Source organism: Strigops habroptila, chromosome 2 (assembly GCF_004027225.2).
Source record: "Strigops habroptila isolate Jane chromosome 2, bStrHab1.2.pri, whole genome shotgun sequence".
Classification (NCBI taxonomy): Eukaryota; Metazoa; Chordata; class Aves; order Psittaciformes; family Psittacidae; genus Strigops; species Strigops habroptila.
This window is the reverse complement of record NC_044278.2, coordinates 49763156-49787506: the sequence shown is the minus strand read 5'-3', so window position 1 is coordinate 49787506 and position 24351 is coordinate 49763156. Positions and strand designations below refer to the sequence as shown.

General features: G+C 38.3%; 1 protein-coding gene across 7 annotated transcripts in view; it reads left to right on the top strand.

Annotated features, from left to right (window-relative positions):
* TBL1X (transducin beta like 1 X-linked) overlaps positions 1–24351 on the top strand; it is a 204084-nt gene that overhangs the window by 19318 nt on the left and 160415 nt on the right. The window contains exon 2 of one of the 7 annotated variants that reach the window (XM_030477276.1): positions 8129–8251. The exons of the other annotated variants lie outside the window; for them this stretch is intronic. The gene's annotated coding sequence lies outside the window, so the exon portion shown is untranslated. The remainder of the gene's footprint in view (positions 1–8128; positions 8252–24351) is intronic. 7 annotated transcript variants of the gene reach the window in all.

The window sequence follows — 24351 nt, the reverse complement described above, 5'->3', positions numbered from 1 at the left end:
CCTAACTGTCCATGGTGGTATGAAATGGTACATTATTTAGATGTTTTGCTCAGCTGACAAGGATGGCCATTTCACTGGATCTTAACTTGGACTGCCTGAATGTAAGAGCATGAAAAGGTTTAGAGGAAAAAGAAACTGAAATAATTAATTTGTGTGCCCTGGGCGCATCGATGGGTACAGCTAGCGTGACATCTGCTTGATTTCAGCTCTTACAGGGAGAGCTTGAGTTTGTGTGGTGAAAACTAAATGGTAAGTCACTCCAGAAACTTTCCTGGTGCAGTACTAACGAGGGGGGGCCTTGAGTTCGTATGCATCACTTGTCTAAGTGTTACTGAGGTTTCCCTAAGAAACAAAATTTGTGTGGTTTGCATTCACAGAATACCTCAAGTTAGAAGGGACCTATATGGATCAAGCCCAACAAACTGCTTCTTGCAGAACTACCTAAAACTGTAAGGACTAAGAGTGTCATCCAGATGCTCTTTAAGCTCTGGCAGGCTTGGTGCTGTGACCACTTGCCTGGGGAGCTTGTTCCAATGACCAACCACCCTCTCAGTGAAGAACCTTTTCCTAATGTCCAATCTAGCATTATCTCTCTCTGTCCATCCCTCCCATAAGAGAACACTTGGCTCTATTAAACAACATCAGCCATGTTCAGCAGTGTTAGTATGCTCAAAGATGGGGGATTCCTACAGGTGTTGAGAAGTAGTGGCTGAGGAGATGGAGACCAAAGTCATAACCACTCCCTCACAAGATGGGAAGAGCGCAGCTCTTGGTTGATTCTGTGGGGCAACCACCAGCTTGGTGGTTGACTATGAGTATGTGTGTACTGACTGGCCAGGCAGGACATGGCATAACTGCCTGGGTTATAGCAGAAGTTTGTGAGGCTCTTCAGCAGGCATGGAATATGAAAGTATAAACCAGCAGATTCTTTTAGTTCTGCTGCTTATAGAACAACATATTTATTCATAGTGTGGGCTGCAGTCTGGTATGAACTTAATTCAAAGGCTGTTGCAAATGCCTATTTGCAGAAAGGATATGAACTTACTCTCTTTAAAATATGTTTTTGACTGTAATTGTGAAATTCACATAAAGTTATAAATCTATCAGTGAACTGACTATTTTAAGCCCATCTAGTCATGTCTCCAGAGATTAGATTTTTACAAATGAGATATTTTTAGATGGATTAAATGAGGATATACCACATGCCAGAGGTATGAAGCAGCTTTGTAAGTTTTAAGTTTAAAGCCTTCTGTTTACAATATGATATTTGAAATCTAATGGTGTACAGAATTTGGCATGTAGTATACCATTATAGAAACGTAACAAAGTTCTAAATGTCTGTAGAATTGCTGTACTGAAGTGAATAAGCATTAGATATATTTATTGTTTACCATGAAAACAAAATATATAATGATAATTAAGACATCTTACATAGTCAGTTACTCTAACTCTTGCACGAGGGCTTTTTGTTACTAAGCTATGTGCAAAAGCATCTATAAATTCCTTTGAGATACTGGTGTGTGATGTGCAATACATAAAGACTTTCTGGTTTTTAGATGACATTTTCATCCTAACCCACAATAGGTATGTGGAATTCCCTTACGTTTTCATTTTGCTTGGTTTCTATTATCACCCAGCTAGCATTTGAAAGTACAGCTGGCATACAGCAAAATGCCTACCTCCATCAGTATGTACATTTTTTGAAATTAATTGTGATATGGCTTTCGTCTAGGTTGGTCCTAAGAGGGTATGCATCCAACACAGCATAACCAGCTCTTCAAAAGAGGCGACTATCCTGCTGTATTCAGCGTTGGTGCAGCCTTACCTTGAACACTGTGTGTAGTTCTAGGCCCCACAATTTGAGAAGGATATTAAAGGTCTTTGAATGTGTCCAGACGAGGGCACAAAGCTGGTCAAAGGGCTGAGAGGAACGTCCTGTGAGGAGCAGCTGAGGACTTCAGGCTTGTCTAGGTTGGAGAGGAGGCAGCTGAAGGGCAACCTCATTGCTCTCTACAGCTTCCTGAGGAGGGGGATGCGGAGAGGGAGCAGCTGAGCTCTTCTCTCTGGGATCCAGTGATAGGACATGTGGGAATGATTCAAAGCTGCTTCAGGGCAGGTTTATACTGGACACAAGGAAGTGTTTCTTTACCAAGGTGGTGGTATTGGAACAGTGGAACAAGCTTCCTAGAGAGGTGGTCAATGCCTCAAGCCTGTCAGTGTTTCAAAGGCGTTTGGACACTGCCTTTAATAACATGCTTTAACTTTTGGTCAGCTCTGAATTGGTCAGGCTGTTGGACTAGATGATCGTTGTAGGTCTCTTCCCACTGAAATAGTCTATTCTATCCTTTAGCATTCTTTAGCTGTGGAACTGTTAATTTTGTTACTGTAGAGCTTAGTATCTCATAGATGAGGCTGAACATACATACTATAAGCACACAAAGCAGAGTAAAAAAACACCCAGGCATCCCTGTAGACTGGAATTTGGTAAAAAGTTTGCTTTGAGTGTGGGGACGTGACAGTTCAGGCATTTTGGAACATCCACTCTTGGCAGTCAAGTCAAAGAATTTGTTACAGTCTGTTCTCAATAGTATTTTCCAGGCATAAGAAGCTTTATGCTCTAGTAATGATGACAATGTGAAAAACAGTGTGATAGCCTAGTACCACCTGTTTAGATGGGGCTGTTCTGCGAGAGGTGCTGTTGTGTGTGGTGGTTTTGGTTTTAATTCAGTTGTAATCTGTTTAAACTTGGTCCGTTTACCTGTCCCCTTGCTGTTAAGCCAGCAAGTATCAAGTGGTTTGATCCATGTTATACTGGATTATAAAACACCTCTTCTAGTAATGAGGTGCTTATTCTTGGCAGTGATTCCATACAAAAAATGTAATAGGTGTAAATATATGACTGTCCTCAGAGCAGGGGGGAAAAAGGGTTTGTGAAATGGCAATATAGTGAACGATTCAGCAGCAATTTTTGTTCCATTTCAAGTATAATAAGCAGTGTGTTCTGAAGGCATGCAGATCTTCCTGCAAAAAATTGCCAGACTTTTATTCTGGAGACAAGGGATTATGTTGGTAACTGGAAGAGAAAAATTGGTTGTCCAGGATTAAGCTTGTCATCTGTTACAATGATCTTTCCTCGACTGACACATCCAGGGTGTGACCAGTACTTGCTTTTGTTTCCTCTTTGTGCTCGGATTTAATTACCTATATTTAGAATGAAATTCCTTAAAACTAAAAAGTGATTTACGTTACTTTGCACCCCTTTTGAAATGCTACACCCACAGCAAGTTCTTTCCCTCTTGCTAGGTATAGCAGTGAAGAAATGGTGCTTTAAGTGACTGCACTGTATGGTTGGATGGGATATGATCCATGGATGCAATGGTTAAAACTTAAAAGCCTCCCTTCACCTGCTTTTGCTCTCTGTCCATTCCTCTGAGGAATTATTAACAGGTGCTGAAGGCACAAGTGCTGCACGGCCCTGAGCTTTCAATGCACAAAGAAAAGATCAAACATACCCTTTCCTTTTAATAAAAAGAAACTACTGGAGTTCAGAATTCGTTGTGACTGAGGACTAATCTGACAGCACTTAGTAGGTTTTAAGTGAGAGTGAAATATAGCTGTTAACAGTCACATCAACTCTTGTTTTGATGTCTGTTTTTCCTGTCCTATCACAGGGAGGACACTAGCAGAATGAGGAGGGATCAAGAAACTATTTTAATAAAACGTTAAGCACTGTTAAGAGAGGTATGGCTGGGGGTGCTGTGCTCAGAAAGAGATGCAGGCACTCTTCTAAAATGAGTAAGATTCGTTTTCCCCTCCTTTTTTTCTTCATAACAGTGCACATCCCATCCTCCACATCATGTTTATTAGGTTGAAGATTTTGAAAAGATAACATTTACTTTCTCTCCATATCAAGATCTCAGTCCCATCTGCGTTGACATTTTAGCTTTATGAGGGAGCATGCATTATGTAGAGTTTCCATTAGCCTGCAAAATATTAAGTGTTGAAACACGAGTTGTTTTCTGTGAGTGAAGCAGAGCAAGCCCTAGAGATGGCTTGTGCTTGTCAAAATTAGATAAAGTTTGCTGTTTGTTTTTCTGAAAGTTAGACAGAGAACTTAACCTTTCCGTCCCTTCTCTCTACCTTTGTTCAGAAAATGTAATACTCTGAACAAAGGCCAAGTTCTTAATAGCACAAGTGAAAGCATAACTATAATTTGTAGTTGGGAATACTGTGAGTAGCATATGTGGCCGTACATTCCTTTGGCAAGATGTTATTCACATTCTCCTTGAACGTATAATTATGTATCATTGCTTAATAAGGAGAGAACTTCTTTGTCAAACATTTCTCTATAGTATTGAGCTTTCAAACTGCATATTGTAATAGAGCGTTTTGGAAGGTATCAGAAGATTCAACTGCTGCATTTTTTTTCCCCTGGTATGGAAGATAACATTGCTACAACATTAAATGTAGTCTAAAATAGGTAAAAGTGTAGTATGCAGTAGTGTATTTGTGCATAAGTAGTACAGGAATATAAATGAAATATGTCTTGACATGCACTCATGATAACATTTTTCCAGCTTGTTTACAAAATGAAAGACTATCTGTCTCTGGTAGAAAATTCTATGTTTAAAGCAGTCTCCCACTATCCTTTGAAGTGTTAAATCCTCCTAGGTTTCATTTTTTTTGGCGCAAGAGTAGTGGATGTTTAAGAAGCCAACAACATTAGCTTGCACAGGAGCATTCCTGTCTTATTTTTGTTTCTAGGTCTGTTTCCTGTGTTGGGGGAAGGGGAATGAGAGCACAGCTGCTCCCAAAGTTCAAAATGAAGCTGCTTCTTTAGTGTGTTTTAAGCCTTGGTCACAGTTTCTTACTGGAAGTCTTTAAATGAGCTTTAGTCTGATCTTCAATTGCTCTTTTACAGGCATGAAATCTCCCTCCTTCTCTCTTACCCTCCATCCCAGTTCCCAGAAACTAAACCCACTCACTAATAAATCAAAACTCCTGATGATCTGCAAAATACAGATCCAAGAGAACCCTCAGAAACAGAGCATTTTGACATACACATTTCTGAGACCAAGTAGATAATTGGCTCAGCATCAGCTTGACAAGATTGATCAATATTTTTTCTGAGATTACTTTTTTTTTTTTCCCCCTCGTTTTTAAAATGTTGATGCTTGCCAGCACAGAAGATTGGCTACTTTGGATATCAAAGCTGATCCATCTGAACCTTTATTTCTCATATAAGCTGAACATCACAGAGAAGGAAAGATGAATTTTCTGCCCCTTTTTGTATGGTACCTCCAGTAATTCAGATGGAGAAGTAACAGCTTAGTCCTCTTTTGCACTTCCTTATATGTATTTTAAACAGTTTTCTATCTGAATTTTGGCATACATATTCCCTGATCAGAAACACTTCTAGTTTGGTTGCTGTTTTTTTTTTTAATAGTTTTACAAACAAATGAAAGCACCTCCTTCTTCTGTTTGTCCAGTTAACATTTTTATTGGCCTGTGTTGTGATCATACGTGTATAAAAGAAATGAACCAAGCCTGCAATGGGAAGGATATCAGTGTTGCAGTTGTTTTCTTTCACGCACTAGTAGGACTTTGTGTTGAAGTAGCTTTGCTTAAATAGACAAAAGTGTTTGGGTGAGAAGGAAAAGCACGTATTGTTGATTATATATTTATTTTCCTACTTGAGAGCAGCTTGGTAGTTGGTATAGGAAGGGTAAGTTTTGTTTAAAATGTAGAATAATGGGAAATAAAACTGTTGTTGCCTCTCAGAGGCGTATAGCACGGAACATTGGGTACATGGGTGGAAGTCCAGTTCTTGGCGTGGCTTTTTTGTTTCTTAAAGCTGAAGACAGTTTAATCCCAAAAGAGCTGACAAAGAAGTAATGCTGGGCTCTCACTGTTGATTTACAAAAGTCTGGACATATCAAGTGATCGAGGTAGTTATAGCCCAAATCTTGATCCAGGTAGAATGATGGGATAACTGGTGTAGGACTTGGTTAATAAAGGACAGAGGAAAATCACATGATATCACTAATACTTGTCATCATGAGTTTGTTAAAAATAGGTCTTGTTACACTACTACCACTGCCGTGTTCTCGAGGTGCTTACACTTTGAGCTGTTGGCACAAAAGTAGTGTAAAAATACACATTTAGACTTCGGTAAGGCCACTCACTCCCTTGGTGCTATTTCGCGTTTTCATGAAGAAACAAGAACGCTGCACAGTGAGAAGGACACACGTTAGCCGAATCAGACCTAAAGGAAGATGAATACAGCTACGTTTAAGGTCCTTGAGTATCTGTGTGTACTAGTAGGTTGCCAGTCCTCCACGTTTGAACCTTTTTTCACCTGTGCCCTTGTAAAAATAATCACAGCTTATAGACGATTCAAAGATTGAGAAAATAATAATGAACAGAGCAAGTCGCTCAGTGACTGTGCTTGTCAAACTGGGCAAAGTAAGATTGTTGCTTTAATATAGCAAATGTAACATTGTGCTCTGAGAGACAAAGACATAGGACTTCTTTTAGAGCAAGGGACTCCATTCTGCACGAAACATCTGCAACCGGAGGGCTGACATGATCTCTGAGTACATAAGCTAGAAGGTTTGGGAATGGGAAGGCAGATGGTACTCTGTCTGGCACTGAGAGGACTAAGGCTTTATTGTTTTCTTTAGTTCTGGTGTCCATAAGTAAAGAAGAAAATAGATGAAGGTTCAAAGAAAAGTCACAAGAATGATTAAAGGGTGGAAACAAGCCTTAAGTAAAAAGGTTCTTTGAGTTTCAGGTATTGAGCTTAACAGAAAGCTAAAAGGTATTCTCTTTGAGCCTTCATAATGTATAAATCTCTGAACTTCTGGTGTTTAATTCTAACTGGGAGAATAATGGAACCCCTCTATTCTGATTCTAGTTCTGTCATGTCTTGACAGTTTTAAAAGCTTCACAAATTTTATATATAATAAGGGCTTAAGAGTATTGAGCTAAGTAGTTAAATATAATTACCTGATTTTATAGATGGAGAAACTGGGATAAAGTCACATGCTTTAGTTCTGCCTCTGGATTTTTTTTATGGAGTACTTTTAGATAAATCTCAGGGTAAGGGTATTTTTGAATTGTGTTGCCCATTGAAATGGTTCTATGAATTTTCCAAATTCTGGGTAATGAAGTGTTTTGGGTTTTTGTATATGAAATTTATATTTGTTATGTGAGCTGTGGTCATGAGGGATGGTATTAGTACCTGTGATCCTAAAACTGAAATTCAGAGGAAATTAAGGTGAAAGTGAAAGCAAAGGGGTTTGATAATTATCTGATAAGGAGAAAAAGTGAGCAGTAGCATATATTATAAAAATATGTTAACTTTATTTAATAATCCAATGACATACCCACATATGGCTTCCTTGGAAAAAATCAAACAGGTGACTGTATGGACTATAGCAGATTATAGAGGAAGACTGTGAAGTCAAGAAATGTGTAGTCAGAGTGAAACACATTGGAAATATACTCAAGGAAGAACAAATAGTTCAGCTCTTAACTTTTAAAAATGTCTCCTCTTATTTATAATGGAATCAGTATATCACCCAGTGTGCGCATATATATATGTATATATAAATATATATGTTATTTCTGTGGAAATAAAAATATTTCTTTTTTATGTATGAAGTGCCATATGCTGATGTTGGAAGAAAGTTTTATTGCTGTTTCTTAACCATTAAAATATATATTGCAGAAGAAGTAATACAACCCCTAAATTATCATTGTAGATTTTGCACAAATGTTCATTTTGCACTGTCTTTTCCTATATAAGTAGCAGGAGGCAAATAATGAACTAAATAATTAATGCAGTATACTGTATGGTGTTTTCAAGCAAAGTGCTTATGGTTACATAAAGCAGCAAAAATATAAGTGAAACCCAGAAGGGGGCGGGGAGGGAAGGAAAAGACTGGAAACAAAGGAACAAGGCATGGAAAGAAGACCTGAAAGTTTGTATGTAAGCAATTTTCATATTAGTACATAATTATGTATACATTTTATCTAAACAGAGTTTGACTAATCCTTCTCAATTTGAATTTTCTCAAGGATATCTGAGTACTTGCTATCCTATGTCAACTGAATTATTTTTCAGGTATAAACTTGTCAGCAGATGTTCCAAGGATCCAGTCTGCTTCCACCCTCATGATATGATGGGGTGTGGTGCTTTAAAACTTGGCTACTCTATACCTGGGAAGAGTGAATCAGCTTTAATTAGGTCAGTCTTTTTAATGTCAAAACCCTCAAGCCTTCCACTGTCCCAACAGATGCATGACAAGAAATTAAACCCACTAATCCCAATGCTGTGTGCGTATACATGAACTCCTGGAACTTCAGTGTTGCTAGAGCTGTAAAACCAGAATTGTTTATAATACCACCAAACAAATAACACTAGGTCCTGCCTTCAGCCTCTTCTGAACTCTTAACAACCAAGCAAAAAAGTTCCAGGCAACATACAAATGGTAATAGTCTTTCAAATTATAAGAATATTGAGATCACATGTTCATGAAAGTGTTTGGCAGATGATCCAGTTCAGTGCTGAAGTTTGTGGGTTCAGCCCTGCAGCCTGACATACAAGTTGTGGCTGATTAAACCTGAGCTAACTTAGCTACCGCGACAGAATTATGTTGTTGCTCAGAGCTTTTCTAACTTGTTCCAGGTGAAACAGGGCTCCCTTTTTCCTTTTCTCAACGTTGTTACTTTAAAAAGCAAATGTTAAATACGAACTGTACAGTAATGTTGCTGTCTGCTACGATCAACAGGGAAAATTTTCTCACTCGTGTATTCATGTATAGATGGTGGGTGATTGGGTGTGTAGAAGTTCTTCAGAACTTGACTGAATTTTACTCTAAATGTTGTGTATGCTGTGCACTTGTCACAAAAGTCATTGTTCATTAGTGTAACAGGTAATAGAGGTGGAACGTGTAAATACATTTATGGCTATGGTTGCACAAGTCTGTTCTAAAATGTCTTATTCTGTTGTGTAATACTTCTGAATTAATATGTCGCTTTTCTTTTTTTCTTACTTGGGAGTATGGTTTTTTACATGTGAACAATACAAGCAAAAAGTCACAGATTTTTAGATGGAGTGATTTATGGAACCAGGGAGGTGCCATAGAGTCTGTATCATTATTTGAAGATAAGGGGGAAGGGAGGGAATCGGAAAGGAATCTGTTTTTTCTCCCCCTGTTTTATGTTCTCAGACTACTACAGAGTTTGATGTAAATTAGATGTTGTAATTATTTTGAACAAAACTTCACATGTGCAGCTATATTTTAATGTTGACAGGTAGCTTCTATCCTACTTCTGTTCAACAGTAACCTGTCTCTTTTGGTCTGCATCCTTCTGTGGCATGTACCTGGGGGAAGGGAGGGCGAGAGACCTTCTCAACTCTCCTGTGATTTATAGCAGTATGTGAAAAAAATGGCAGGACCCAATGATACCACATTGTCTATAATCATTGTTGTCTTTCCTCTTCATATACTTTCTCTTCCATTTTTCATCTTGGTATTTTATGGGTCAAAACTTAGGTGTTAGTCTAATTTTGCACCTGATAGCTGGCTATCCTCATAGATGAAACAAATCCCATTTTTGGCCATATTGTTTTCTTGAAGACATCTATCCTAAATTTCAAGGTGGTTGGAGATTAAATGGTGATTTAGTACATAGAAAGTTATCTAGTGACATTCTTCCCATCCTTATGTTTTTGGAGGAGCAGGGATGGGGCCAGGGATAGTAATGCCTTCCTCCCAGCCTTTGTTTTAAAATTCAGTTGTTTGGTTTTGGTTTTTTGTTTTTGTTTTTTGTGTGTTTTTTTTTTGTTGTTGTTGTTTTGGTTTTTTTTTTTTGTTTGTTTGGTTTTTTTTAACCAAATTCAGTCAGACTGACCATGGGGGGAATGTTAACATTTTGTTTTGGTGTTTTTGTTTTCTATTATTAAGAAATGAAATGTAAAGCTGGTATTTTAAAATTCAACAGTAAAAATGAGACAACCAAAATGCTTCATTCTCATTCAAGTTATCAGTCTCAATTATCATGTTTGTTACTTTGCTTGGGCCATTTCTACAATATTAAGCATGTGTAATATTAAAGCAAATTATTAAAAACACAATATGTTTTGTAATATATACATTTCAAATTAATGCAGGATTATAATCCATCAATACATAGGACTAAATGTTTTTTGTTTTTCCATGTATTGATGGAAAATGTTCTTCTGTCAAAATTTCTAACCAGATCTGCATGCAATTGGTTTACCAGAAAAATGATTTTTTGTTTTATGGGTGTTGAATAACTACTTTGCATTTACACCAGAAATAATAATTAAAAAAATATTCCTGGCAGCAAAAGGTACCACATACCATCCATCTTTATACCTTTTCCTAAAACCTGTCTGCTTCCATTATGGACTGAGATACCATGGACCCGCTTGGTATGTTTGAGTGCTATAGACAAGTATTCTCAAGGAAGTAAAGCTGTCTTGTGATTTCTGTGTCCCCCTCATATTAAAATGCATTACAGAGAAAAATGGATTGTTTAGTATTGCATGCTTAGCTTTCGCACAGCTGTGGATGTTATTGCTGTAGGCAGCACTTTAAAAAAAATCTGACTTCTAATTTTGTTTGTCTAGTCTCATGCACACTATTATCTGTGTCCAGTGGATTGAACAGTGAGCCATATTAATTCTGGAAGTGGCTTTAGGCTATTCATCCTTGCTGGCTATATAGGTACAGTTCAGTTATCAGGAATCACTAGTAAAATTATTCCTGCTTGTTCAGAGATTTGTCAGCTCCTTCTAGCAGGTGGTCCCCTTAAAGCACAGAGAGCTAATACAACAGGAGAAATTACTAAAAATAACATAGCGTGGCAATGGCGAAGTGTTGTAAACTTCTGCTTGCTACAGTTTCATCTGTCTCCTTAGTCCAAAATGAAGTCTCAGACATATCCTTATTCTAGAATACATCTGTGATGTACAGCCGAATATAAAGTCAGGTCCTGTAGTGTACTGGCTGCTGCTTTAGAAAGTCATTCGACTTAATATCATAAAAATCTATATGATCATAGCAGTGTATAAAATTTCCATAGTTACGACATGCAAAGCTCATTTTTAAATTTGAAAGCATTATTAAGTGTTACATAACACAGGTCATCAGAGCCTGGCTATTACTGAAGCCTAAAGCTTCCTATACTCTAGATCCATTAATCCCAAAATGGAGAATAACATTTCATACATTCATCCTTGCACAGTAATAGTAATAAAGGCTGAAGTGAAGGACTGCGCTTTCAGCACTGTGGCATCTCTGAGTGCTGAAGTGTCACTGGCAGAACAGGTTTAAGTGCTCATGAAGAACTTGATCTTTCCAATCTTTCGATTTACCTGTAAAAAGGCTACTACATGTGGTTGTGTGCAGCTGTCTGGGAGACTGTTTTGTGATCTATTTTGCAGTCTTTTCACAAATGGGTTTTTGAGTGAAGACATACTACCACACCAGAAAAGAAGTATGCTTATATCAAGTTGTTTTCAATCTGTGAACACAGAAATGAATTGAGTAAAATGCTAAGCACATTAAAATGTCACGCATGGAAATCAGTCTTAACCTTCTTGGCGAATTATCCAGTGTTGCTTCTTTGCAGAAGCCAGCAGTATTACCATGATACATGATGCTCCAGGCTTCCTGTGAATTTCAGCCGTCCCTACAGATGGAGGGTGAACGTGCCTGTGATTTAGCTATTATGTCCCATTTGTTCATTGACTAGGGGGGGAACAGTCCATCTAAGCTACTTGGGAAAATGGAGTTCTTACTCTTTTCTCTCTTATGAAAAATAAGTATCTTCATTTCTGCTACATTCTCCTCTCCCTGTCTGATCCTTACCTTCTCAGGCATGATTGCAGGCATAGGAGGGTAGCTAAACAAGCCTGGGACCTTTGTTATGCCTCACCTCCATCTTCCACATGTAGAAGGGAGGAGAAGGTGACCTCATTTCATCTGTGCTTGGTCTGAAAAAAGGGGGATAGAGTAGGCTTTGCCACAGCAGGAGGAACAGAAATCACTTGAGAGGCAAGAGGTGCATGTGGGTGCAGTTAGCTGCTGGTCTGAGCTGCAGGGAAATCAAGGTTGGCAAAACAGGTACCTAGTGAGAAATTCGGGGAATAACAGAGAGCTCTGCTGCACTGCTGGGTAGCCAGAGAGCTGCAGCAGGAAACAAGGTTACTGCGCTCTGTAAAATGGCAGCCCTGTAACTGCTGTATGTGTTATAGACACGCAGGAAGAGTTCAAAAATCAAAGAGGGTTAGGAGAAAACTGAAGTGTGTTCATACCTGACTTAAAAAATAGCCTCTTTTTTGTATTTCTGTTTTTTGAATAGAGCTAGCACTGCAAGGGAAAGACTTATGCACATGCTTAATGGTAAACACGTCTTTTAGTGTGCTACCTCATTTTTTTCACATGTGGTTGGTTTGTTCACTGCTGATGAGAATTGCGTTTCACTTTGGTTAAAATAGAAAAGATGCCTTATCTGCTTAGGTAATATGCTGTTATGATCTGCTCCTTCTACCTTTAGAATGATCAGTCAGTTACTTTTTAGATTGGTAGGTATGCTTCACAGTTAGAGTGGGGTTTTCAGCTCCAGACAAATCAAGATAGAAACAGATATGACTTCAAAAATACCTGGAAAATCCAGCGAATAGTATTTGTGCCAGTTATCTTTTGTGGGTGGTTGTGGTGTGTTGTTTGTTGTTGTTTAGTTGCTGGTGTGTTCTTTTGGTTTTGTTTTGTGGTTTTTTGTTTGTTTGTTTGTTTTTAAGAAGAAAAGTGTTTCAAAAGCAGGATACTTAGAAATATTCTATACATTTTCTGAAATCAGCACTCTCTAGCATTTGGATCCGCATTGACTGTTTTGGCCAAATACATTTAAATTCACACAAGCTGCTGAAATTTATAAAATCTGTCAGTCTAATAGAAACTCCTCATTTATCTTATCTATTGGACTGAAGCTAAGATCATTTGGTAAAACAAATATCTTGTTTCTAGTCCAACCTGATCTTACAAAATTCTGAGCCCCTCCCCATCTTCTCCCAGTTAGTACTTCATTATGAAAGATAAATAAATATCATTTTGTGAGGGAGCATGTGTGTGAAACTCAATTAAAAAAGGAAATATTTAGGGCCTATGAAAATTTGCATAGTGATGGAAAGGATTTTCACAGCAGTGGTAATGTCTTAATATGTGTCAAGATAATGTTCACAATTCAACTTCTTAATAAAATGCTTGTATGAGAATAAGTTTTGCAACTGCTGGTGCTGTTCTGTAATCTGAACAGTTATGCAAATACTGGTGTGAAAAACAAACCCAAAAATTACCACAGATGTTTTGTTCCCCAAGTAAAACCATTAAGACTTACACTTGATTAGTCCTGCTTGGGAGCACTCTACTGTCCATGGCCCTAGCCCTGTGGGTTTGTAATGCATGCCTTTGTGCTGCTTGAGACAGCAGTGTGTGGAGAGGTGCACTGCCAGAGGCTGGTACAACATGTGCTGTGACTTCACACACGCTGTGAGGCGGCCCTTGGGATACAGTGTCATGTGTGTATTGGACCACAGGAGACACATTGATGATCTTGGAAGTTGCAGGCTTTGTTAGGATATTCTGCAGTGTGTTTTGTAAATCCTATTTAAAACTCTACAGAAGTGAGTCTGCAAAGTTGTATGGCACAATGTTACCCCAACTAAATGAAAAATAACTGTCTTAAAAAAAACCAACCAAACAAACAAAAAAACCAACAGCCCAAACAACATTGCCACTGTGAAGGCTGGGGCCCTGGAAACCTGAAAACTTTCAACAATTTCTGCTGAATCTGGAGCTGTGTTTCATTAGGTAGGCAATAGTGAGCTTCCCAGCTTCAGTGAAAATGGAGACAACACACCTCTCTCTCTGTAGAAAAGATACGGATCATGGTTTAATAAAAAAATGGGATGATTCACATGAACTGTTTTCCTGCATCCTTGGAAGGCCATTTATTGATGCTAAGCTCAAGTCATGTGCCAGTTGTGTGACCTGTTTAACTCTGTTTTCTTTTTTTTGGTGGATAATTTAACAACAGGCTATCTCAGTGAAAGTAGGACCAAAAAAAGGAAAAAGAAAAAGAAACGAAATCTCAGTGAAAACAGGAATGAAGATGCTTCCCAAATATTACAGTGGTCTCAACTATTGTTAAGACTACAAAGGGGTTTCTTTGACACTCTCCATCAATAGGAAGTGATCTGTGAGACCAGGCAGTGTCTATCGACTGGTAATGCAGCTTTGTTTCAGAGCTCTACTTGTTCTGTAAGGTTTTTCTCATGCTGTTAATAGAACAGATTTGCAGGTGTGGAGGAGTATATGGACAGTAAAATTTTATTCCCTTGCTACTCTGAAATCTAATGTCTCACTTCCATAGTTAAGAACTTTCTATCCAGGAAAAAACTGCTGTATCAGCTTCCCGGAAGATAAAATAGAAATAAGCTCAACTGTAGTTCTCTGCTTTGGAGGGAATCCAGGAAAGATTCTGATACAAGTCACTAGTAATAATGTTTTAGAGGAATTTGGGAATAATACTTTTATTGACCAATGATAAATAAATTCCAGAGACCTCCCATAACAGAAGCTACCTGATCAAACCTAAGCAGTTAATTTATCTACATCTAATGTAAAGAATTAATTAAATTTTGGTATAATTTTGTCAAGGGATATCAAATCAGTGATCAAAGATCTGCAACTGACTTTTAAAAAATAAATTTCTTTCTGTTCAGAGTATAATTTAGTCACTCATACTGTTTTATTCCAATTAGAAGGTTAATGATAGCATTTACTTCTATCCAGATAATATAGTCAGCTCCCTTCCCTTGTAGGTGTCACATCATCTAAAAATTTAGTTGCTTATGCCTCACAAATATGCTCAATGTAACTCATGTACATGGCAAGGCTATTTTTTGCTGTTTCAGAGAAGCATTAAGTATCCCCAAAGATTGATCCATGAAGAGCTCACCTACTGCAGAAGAGACCACAGAGGACCAGGCAGTGGGAATCACTGGACTGCACAGAGTTTGATCTCTGAGCTTGGGTGGAGGGTGCACTAGCCTCCCCAGCCCTATCAGTGCAAATTTAGGCATGCCTTGTAAGAACAGGCAGAATTTATAGACTGAAGAGGAAGACACCCCTGAGATGAAGTAGTTGGAGTTTGGGTAATCCAGACTGCTTTCTTGGGGTCGAGGGGTGGGTAACTAATCCAGTCTAAGCCTATGTTACATGCCACTGTGGGTCTTCTCCTGTGCGCTTAAAGAGAGAAGGAAACCTAACCCCAGCTAACCTAGGACTGGGGTAGTGAATGGAGAAAACGCAGACAGTGATCACTGTGCCTTCCTCCCTCCAGCCCTGCCCTTTTTTTTGCATCACTCAAGACTTGTAGGCTTTAAGGTGCTAGCAAGTTTTAAAAATATGACTAGTTACTCTAAAAGGCTGGGAAGTTGTGTGCAAGTGCGTCCCTCCTTTTGGTTGGGACTGTGAGGGAATTGCCAGGAACTTTCCAGGTCAGAAGGTGAATAATGTGTCCATTCTGCAGCTGCTAATTCCCAGTTAGCTCTATAGTCCTTAGAAATTTGACTTGGCTATAGGAGAGGGACGGGAGGTGGTGAGTTCTTGGTTTGTGTTTTCACGTTACCTGCTGTCACTGTAGGCTGGTATCAAAAGGGACATCCTTGTAGCTATCTTCTTGATGACTTTAACACACAGGCCCTGGTGATCACACAGCACGACAGAGTCCAAAGACGACTTGTTAGAAGTGTTGTAACAACAGAGAGTTATTTGGAGCGTGTGTGTGAGGGAGTATTCTTCTCAGACTGATTGATCTGCCTTGCACTTCTCCTTTCTCTCCCCACTCTTCTGCACTGTAGCCATGGGATCATGTACTCTCCAGTGTATTTCCCAGTGTTTTAACCTGAGTCATTTTAGGTTAAGGCAGCCTTCCTCTTCTGCTCCTCAGCCTTCATCTCCATCCTACACTGTGGACTTTCCCAGGGAACTGTAGTGTGGTGGTGTAGGTGTCTGCCCACAGCTCTCTGGGTGACCTTGCAGGCAGGTCCATGGCTCCCTTGGTGGATGCTTTTCTCCTGCAGAAAGCCACGAGAGGAAACGATGGAAAGGCCCAGTCAGTCTCCGCCGAAGCTCCCAAGGCAAAAGACTAGGCTACGTGTCTAATACCTCTCACTGATAATAATGCTTCAGATCTATTATTTATTTTTCTAGAATCTTTTAAGTAAAGTCTAGTGTGACTGGTATACTGTGTTAGCCTGAATTTTGTCTGATAGAGAAGTTCTGTATTTTTGCCCTATGTGCTGTGAATACTTAAACTTGGGTTTTTTTCCTTTTGCCTTTTTAGTGTGTTAGGGAGAGTGGGAAGACACAGTGGGAAGACACAGGTCATACTTCTATATGATGTTTTTGAGCAGCTTTTATTTCTCTTGTTCTTTGAAGTATGTATCTGAGAGAATGGAATGTACTTTATTTTTTCTGTAAGCTATTTTAAATGATTAGCTAGTGGCATTTTCTGTACGCGCATGCAAACTCACACACATGCATATAGGTGCAGAAGGATATGCGTGCATGCATGCATACACATATAGACAAACATATTTAAGCACCTTAAACCAAACTTTTTAAGAAATTTATTTTCTTCTGTATTCTCTTCCTGCTTTGCTTTCTAAAAACTAGTAGCCTGGAAGGTTTTAGCCCATTTTCTACATTTTCATCAATTACAGTATTTCCTTAAGCATTAAGGTGTCAGCCTGCCCTATTTCTTCTTCACACCTACAGCATTTTTCTATTTTTCATACCAGAAATATTTGCTTCAGTCTTAAACTTTGCCAAGTCGCTGCTGACCCATGTTTCTATAATGCTTTATTTACAGTGTGATTCTCCCTTTTGATATAAAATGTCAACATATTATCTGGATGGGTTAATTTAAGTGATGTCATGACTTTCTCCAAATAAAGAAACACTAGGCTGTCAGCTGAGAATATGGTTTAACATAATCCTTACCTGTTATGATTATGCTGGAATTAAGCTTGTTGTAATGAAAACAGGATGTTGAACTGAATTAAAGATTATCTCTGCTAGAGGGAGAAATCTCACCACACAAAAAACTTAGCATGTGGTGCTTTTTCTTCTGAGACTGAATTAAATATTACAATAATCAGAAGGCTGTTGCTTCCAATAATAAGTTGAGGTAGTTGAGGAGTGCATTAATGCTGTGATGCATTCACGTTTCAGTATATGCTCCAATGCTACTGTAGTTTTTGGCGTTTTAAACATTTGATAATTAATACTGATCAGTGCTGCTTTACATCACCTGATCACACTGCAGCGCGTGGTGTGCAGAGAAACTCCTAAATGGGTACTCCATGTGAAGGTTAGTTGAAGAAACTGTCCAATATAGAGGTACCTGTTTTGGTCTGGCAAACTGCACAGATTACATAGTAAGGTCTTAATTAGTCCCTCTGGTATGCTGAAATGCTGAGCTTGTAATACCTCATTGCTTGTGACAAAAGTGTGGTGTTTACAGGGAAGTAGAAAATGCTGAATGTATAATCAGGTGTATCAACATAAACACTAGTTTTTCACTCTTTTTTTTGCATGCATTGATGGTTTTCACCTTTTGCTGAATAATTTTTAGCGGGCCTTTCTTAAATTCCCTTCCCTTCATCTCCCTTGATCATCAGTATTGAGAGAAACTATTTTAGATGTTTACACTTTTATGTCTTTGACCTTAAGCATTATAGGGCGTTATTCAATGACAGTGTGAGGCAGTAAATGTGGTAGCCACTGTATTCTATTCCTTGTGATGGTTAAGCGTACTACAAGAAAGATCTTTTCGCATGTGCAATTTGTTGGTAACTTCCTGTGCTAATTTTTGGTCTTACGTTCTCCGAGTCATAGAGAAATAGTTTTATGTCGTGTGAGAGGGATGAGGATGGGCTGGGGCATGCGCTACTGTCTGTGAAGGCTCAGTGGGAAAAGGGGTGGCTGGAGGGTGGCTCATTTCAGTGGTTTTCAGACAATGGAAAAACACCTCTTAGGCAACCACTAGCAGCAGCAGCAACTGTCTCTCACCTTGATGCTCTCCCGAGAAGAAACAAAGTGCAACAGGCTCACAAATAGTTTCATTAACAATTAATTTGTGTATTACTTCTTATTTGCTTGGCACTTCTGACACATAAAATACTACCCGTATTTGATAAGGCAGGAGTACCTTATTTTAAGCTGCAGGAAACTATACTGCCATCCCTTGTGTCTGTTTGCAGCAAGTACTGCATTTGTTTATCATATGTTATGTAAGGTCTCCTTTGAACTTGTTATGTGTGATACTTCACAGGAACACTGGAATATTGTTATTTTTCAGAACGCACTGTCAGACAATGCGAATAATATCAGTTCTCAAAATCCCAGTTTATACGAGCATAGTATTTTCTGAAATATCCTATTTTAAAAATGGCAATGTAGTAGTGACACAAATCAGTAAAGCCAGGGGATTTTCAGAGGGGAGACATGTTCGAAACATATCTTCTTCAGTCTTCCTGTTGTGCACTGGTACTAGCTTCTGCTCAAGCTTTAGTTTTAGTGTCAGTTCTAATTCTTCTGAACTTACCTGACAGATTTATCTCTTTCAACCACAGGATTTGTATGCCATTTCATACTTTAGTTTCTGATGTCTGTACTTAACTGATTGGTTTCCTATCTGCCTAGTCCATCTTTTCATTTTTGGTAATATGGATTTATCTTGGTTTTGTGATTCAATGGAAGGAGTTGCTAAAGAATCAGATCTGGATCCTTTATTACATTTTAGCATTGTTCCTTGAAAATCTGATTATATCTTGCAAATTACAGTGACATCTCGACGATAATAAATCCTGCATAGCTTGTTAAATATCCAATTTTTTACTTCTAGTTTCTTACTGAAGCAGAATGATATTATTCCAAAGTTTGCTGGGTGTGAAGTGTTCTGCTGTTGCTCTGCATGTTCACTAGTAACTAAGCATTTGCCATACTAGGACAGAATTATTTTGTCTCAAAGACTTTACATTCAGAGTATGATTTCATAACTGTTAGTTAAATAATGGCTTTTTATTAATGATATTTAAATTATTACCTCAAAAAAAGCAGTTGTGCAAAAGCAAGGGAAATACTTTTCTAGACGAATTCCAAATAATTTCTATTAAATCTCTGTTTATCTTCCATTTTCAACTACATGGCCGATACCTAGTTTTTGTTATATGATGGGCTATAAAATCCACTTGTGTGTCTTATGCTGCACATTTTCAATTGTTTTGTTACTGCTGATAACAGGATTGGAGTTTTACCAGTAATAATTGCTTCTGAGAGTATAAGGTGTAGATGCATTTGCATTTATGAAATAATTTTAATTGGTGTTTCTCACTGGAAACTGTTAGGAGTATGTATGTGTGTTTTCTCCTCCTGTCCCAGCTTCTGAATACCTTACAGCTTTACTCATGTGAGCAGCCTTCATTAATAAAGAATTGACAGCCTCCACTCCGAGATGTTTCTTGGCATTTCTCAGTATTTTTCTCCAGTGAAGCTCTTGTTGCTACTGACAATGAGACACTGAAATGGAGAAAATGGAGACAGTGCAGAGAGCTCATTGACCTAGTATCAGATACCTTTGGCCACAATGCATTTTCAGTCATCTTTAGATTAAAGCCTTGAAAATAAATGTTGGGCGTTTTTTTGTTCTGTTTGTTTGTTGTGGTTTTTTTTCGTTTTTTTTTTAACATCCCTCCCATTTCAGATTTTGGCTTTTTATCATCAGTAATGATGCAACTGCTCAGTTTAGGAAAGTAAATATATGATGTGGTTGCCTCTGACAGGAGAGATTGAACTTAGTGACCGAAAAGAACCATTTCTTCAGCAAATCAAATGTGATGCTTACTTGAAACTTGCGCTTTTGATGGAAGCTAAAAGCACTGGGCAGGAATTATCATTCCAGTTGGAAAGGAATAGGAAATCAAAGTGATGAACTGAAAGAGACGATTAAGAATTTAGACCTAAAACAAGATGTTTATTTAGGGAGGAAACAGGAGTGAAAATATGAGTAAAGAGAGCACACAAGCAGGGACTATAAAGGAAAGAAATTCCTGCAATAAGACAGTGGACCCAGGAGTATTTCCAAGCCATGAGGTGGTAGTGGAGTTCATACACCAGCTACCTCCTGACCTGTATTAGATGGGAACTAAACAGGCACCAGCTCTTTCATGTTGATTTCCACGGCAAGGAAACCCTGGTGAAAGTGCTGGAACTTTTGTGGGCACGGTTGGCCCCTGGTATTGGTGACATATGGCCAAGCACCTTCTGCTGCTCACTGACAGAGGCATGGGAGTACTTAACCTCCCCCTCTGGAGCTGTAGAGAGATGGTGAAGTAGGGCAAGCTTTGGCACAGCAATTGCTGTTTAGCTGCTTGTGGTCACTGCTATGGGTTGTTGGCCCAAAGGGGAGTTACTTGTGATATAGGAACAGTAACGTCACCCCAGAAGAAACAAAACAAAACATTACAATTGCTGGGCCAGCAATTGTAAAGTGAAAATCATAAAACTACAAAGAAACAAGTAAAGGAAGAATTATTTTTGCCTCACTGAGGGATCTATGAAAGGCTGCCCTCTGTACATGAACAAGCTTCTACCAGTCACTGAAAACGGATTTCACAGCAGCATTTTTTACAATTAAATCAGAACTTCCCAGTGTCATGTAGTGAAACTAGAGATGAAAGTTGAGATATGCTATTTCTTCACTTCTTGAGTTTCCTAAAAATAAAAAATGTGGCTTTATTACCTTTATTTTTTAATGTATATTTTAGCAATTTGAATACAGATTTTCAAATTGATAGTAGTTCATAATGAACATCATTCTTTTAAGTATTTTTCTTGTCTCTAATCTCCCCTTTAAAATGAGTGTGATTGACATAAGACACTTCCCTGCTGATGAGGCATACCCAGCTAGAGAGGCAAATATACTTTGTGGAGGGTCAGGATTCCAGGTAGCAAACTCCTCTTGTGCAGTTTCTTTAGTAATCGTAACTCACAGCAGTGTAAGGTTTACTCTAATTTATACCCCTAAGGTACGTTTCTTAGCACTACATGGTGAAAGACTGGTGGCCTGGGGGATCTGGTGGCCCACCTTCTACATGTTCCCATCCCAACTGCCAGGGAATAGTGGGGGTCGGAGAAGGCTGCCTTGTCAGTTTTTTGTTCAAGATGAGCATTCACAGGCTTTATTTAGCAGGGTCATCTTGCAGATAGAAGAGTATTCAGCTGCCTACTTGCCTTCGAAATCTGTCCATTATCTGTTAGTTGAACTCCATGTCAGGATCAGGTCCTGCTGCCCTGGAGGGCTAGCAGTTTCAGTATCCCTGCATCACTTTAGTGTATCGTGTACATATTTAAGGCTCTCACTGTTCTGAAATTGTGTACTGTTGGTCCTACTATTATACTGCCTTTTTTAAGGCTTGTACTGGGAATAGAGAGGAAAAAAAAGGATTAAATTACTGGAAGAGGAAAACTTACCTCCTCCCTTTCACCATGGCTTGTTTTGGTTTATTTTTATGTTAAGGTCAAGACAATTACTCTTTTACAGACAGTATCTAGCCATGTCACCTAGCTGCTGCTTTTAATCTGTGGCACGTGGGATGGCTAAATATAGGAATGCACATGCAACATTTATGTTGCTGTGAGACAAAGATATGCTCTTAACTTGGCCTGATCTGAAAAGAAAAGCTTTTGTGTCAGGAGAGCTCTTTTGGTCAAAATAACTATTGCTTTTTTAAAGTCTCTAATCATTATGCTGCAGCCTCTAGTATTAACAATGTTTACAGGTACCTCCCTTTCCATTAGAGATTAAACATATAAACACATATTGTGTCTTCATGAACAATGGTGCTGGAATATGATTCTTAATTTGTGACCAAATCTGCATTTTTCTCTCCACATACTCTCCCTGGCTGTACTTCAGATGTTGTGAAGAGCTAGTAAGCAATTAACATCAAAACAATGGCTCACAGGGCTCAACCACCTACTCTCAGAGTAGATCACTGCAGAAACCGTGGCCCTTTGCAAGAGTGTTCTCTATAAATGGGGCCACACTAGAAAAAGGTGAAACCTGAAGTCAGTGGAGTTCTGCAGCAGCTCTGGAGAGGGATTTAACTGACATAGACTTGATGCAATACTGATGAAAATCTGGGGAAAGCTGAGCATGAGATCACAGGGAATTCTCCATTTCTACATGCCCAGTAAGATCTTAACTCCAATAACATGCACTCTTTGAGGTGAAGAAGATCCCCTTGATATTTTGAAACTGATTATAGTTGCAACCATAATGTCACATGGTAATGCCATCAGTTTAATAAAGGCGTTTCTTTCTTCGGTTTGCTTTTTGCAGGCATAGTTAGGGTCTCTGCTTGTGTATTGCACACATGTCAACTCACTCCTTCTTTCCTTCAAACTGGACAGAGTCAACATGACTGTTAGACTGCAAATAATTTGATAAGGACTGTTTTGACAATGTGCAGAAATAGTTCCTGCAAAGGATAAAATAGATGAAGATTAAAAAAAAAAATCCAATTTCCTTGGGACTTAGTAGGATAGAAAATTTAAACCCTTGATTAAAATTTCTATCTTACTCTGTTTTTAAGCATTTCACTTACTTCCTCTTTTCTTTGTGTCTTTGAGAGGAGGAAACTTAGAAGATGGGAATCCAAAGGTGAAAAAAAAATCTTTTAAAAGTAATGCACTAAAAATATATAAAGGTTTTAAAAGAAGTAATTTTAATGGCAAAAATAAACTCTTACCCCAAACTACCAAAACAAAAAATCATCATATGTTTGGTAATTGCTTTTACTTCAATATGTTTCCCTTGAAAAATTTCAGTGTTCTCTGTGTGTTGAATTGAATGTGGGTATCCTGCAGTGAAGTAATTTGGAGTGGAGTTTTTCTGCTTGCTTTTTCACATTTGTCTTTCCCAATCTCACCAGGATTTACCTGAAAACAATACGTTGAGTTAGTTTTTTTCTATCTTTTGCTACTACTTTAGTATTCTAACGTCATCTTATTATCTGAGATTGAGTAGAATCGACTCTGAGCAGTGTCTAGCCAGCAGTCACTAGTGCAGGTGAAATTGGAAATCTCTCCTTTAGAAAGCCCTTCTGTGTGTATCTTAAGTTATTTATAAATGTTTTCAGTGAACTTAATAAGTGTAAGAGATACTTTGGTGTTAATTGCACTGGATTGTAGCTCTTTCAGATGGCATGGGTTGATTGATAGTTATATTGATATTTAGGATAATTATGATGTAGACTGTCATTAGCATGCTTGGTCATCAGGATGACAGAGAGGTCCTGAAGTAAATAATTAGTATATTGCATCCTTTTTCTGTTGCTCTAGCAAGATAACATAACCTTTTCTGGCCAACATGCTTTTTAATAGATATTTGACCCATATGTCAGGTAACCGCAAACCAAAAACCTAATCGTGCAAACACCAAAGCATACATGAAACTTGCTCAGATAAGCATTTTTACTGACATGGAGATTGCTGAGGTGAATTGCACGTAGTAAGAAATCCATGACTAGAATCGTTGGCTCTCAGAATTAAAGGTGTCTGACAATTATGCTTTCAAATATGTTTTATCGTTATATGAAGTATTACTTCAGGAGAAAGCACTCCTATGTGCCTTATCAGAAAGAATAAGAATCCTCCAAAGTGTTGCTTTTCAAAGCCTTTCAGAAGTCTTACTATGCAGAGTATGCCTCTTCATGTGTCTAGACTGATTTTCCAGAGGTCTTGACTGGGCTGTTTAGTCTGATATGCACCACAGGAGTCTATTAAATAAAATATACATAGATTAAAATTCCTATGAAATTACCTTTTTTAATATATTTTATTTCTTCATCAGTAGGTCCTACATGAATAATATAAAATTGTATTTTTAAAATGTTTTTTCTTCTCCACTGATACTTTCTGCTTTTCATTAGATTAGCCTAGTTTAATATTCTGGCTCTCATGCACTAACAAAAAATACTGCACCATTTGGCTGTAGCTGTATCAGCAGGTATTTAGGTCCAGCCAATTCACGTTAGGAGTTACTCAGTTTCTAAGTAATGCAAGTATTTCTACTGATCTTTCAACAAAGCTGTAACTTTGTATCTCAACATCCAACATTGTGTGTTAAATATCAGGTACTCTGTTCACTGGAAACTTACTTATACTTTCAATATATTTCACT